General features: G+C 37.4%; 1 pseudogene; it reads right to left on the reverse strand.

The window, feature by feature from the left end:
- Positions 1-714: 714 nt before the first annotated feature.
- Positions 715-837, reverse strand: LOC128481127 (uncharacterized; annotated as a pseudogene).
- Between the last annotated feature and the right edge of the window lie 806 nt (positions 838-1,643).

Here is a 1,643-nt window from a genome sequence, read left to right on the forward strand (position 1 = left end):
ACTTCTGGGATACAGCATCAGGGATGGAGGTATGGGGAAGCTTAAAAGATAGCTGTGTATCCCCTGTACATTTTCATGATATCTGTTTTGCAAATGCATGGGAGATTTTGCAGAATCTCACTTGCATTTTCTCTTTTCCACCCCCGCTAAATGCCATGCAGGAGATGTTTTCGGCCAAACACATTTCCATGCACTTGATATACTTACCACCAGTTAGCTTCAACCAACCAATTAGTGGCAACAAATGTTGGACCACAGTGGTGGAGGGTTGCTACTACATCAGGAGAATGCATATTACAATACTCGCAGAATACTTTAATTTGCGTTCTTCTTGAGAGGTGGTGTAAAGGACATTATACTGTCCCTTTAATGTTGTTTCTGTAAGTCTAATTGTTATGTTATATACTACTTGTCATGTCCTGTTTACCCCATTATTAAATTACATTTCTGGATTCCAACTCCTTACTTGACCTGCTGCAAGTTATTCCTCTCCAATCAGTTTACTAACACCTCTCTCCTCTGTCAGTCTTCACTGGCTGCCTGTGTGCTTTAGGATTCATATCAAAGTCCTTTATAGCGCTTCTCCAACTTACATCTCATCACTCATCTCTAAATACACTACTAACTGGTCTCACTGCTCATACAATGATCTCTTTTTGTCCTCTCCTCTGATTTCTAGCTCTCATCCACACTTGCAAGATTTCTCAAGGGCGTACATGTTGACGCCCTCTCGTATTATTTTAGCTCACCTTTATCCCCAGATAGAGGACGTATCATATATTAAACTGATAAGAACAGATACTACACTTGATCTTAGTCAAAAGACCCAGAAACGATGAGTTATGTGGTTTATGAACGTGAATTAACTCAGCTTTGCTGCAGTCAACTTGATGCAATATGAGTACATTTTGTGTGTAAGGTCGAGTTGGCAGTATTAAATATGTTAATCGGATATTTTCTCAAGCTTTCACTTAGATTGGCAACTCAACCTTTAGTAAACACAGAATGTTAAAATCTAATATTCATAGAAACATAGAAACAAAATTTGACAGATAAGAACCATTTGGCCCATCGATCCTGCCCATATTCAAACAAATTATAGGTAGTATGTTCTGAGAAGCTGTTGTAGGATAGAACCCAATAAACTAGCAGCTTTTAGCTAATCTGAGTGTCATATATTTATATGCAGAGTTACACATTGATGTTTTTGTTAAAGCTTCTAGAAAATGAAGACTACAGCTAGAAAAAAAATGAGAATTTTCCAGTGGTTCTTGGCTAGGTTGCAAAACAATACCTTTATTCAATGGAATCCAAGGTCAGATGCAATTGATATCTTTAGTCTAAGGTCACATGCATTTAATAGATTGTAGAAGTAGAGCATATTCTTCCAGTATTGATCCTTAACCAGTGTGTGGTTAACATTTATCTCTATAAGCTTATCAATAGCGATTGCATCTGCCCCACAACTACAGAGTCGATTTCTTTGTAGAGTGCAATTTAAAAAGTATTTGAATAACAAAAGTTAAAGAAAATTCTGTAATGCTTGTTATGTCTCTGTAAATCCGTGACCTGGACCATACTTTCTCACATTGTGGGAAAGTTTCCCAACAATGGCAACATACAGATCTGCACATTTCCTACCA

Source organism: Spea bombifrons, chromosome 2 (assembly GCF_027358695.1).
Source record: "Spea bombifrons isolate aSpeBom1 chromosome 2, aSpeBom1.2.pri, whole genome shotgun sequence".
NCBI classification, from domain to species: domain Eukaryota; kingdom Metazoa; phylum Chordata; class Amphibia; order Anura; family Pelobatidae; genus Spea; species Spea bombifrons.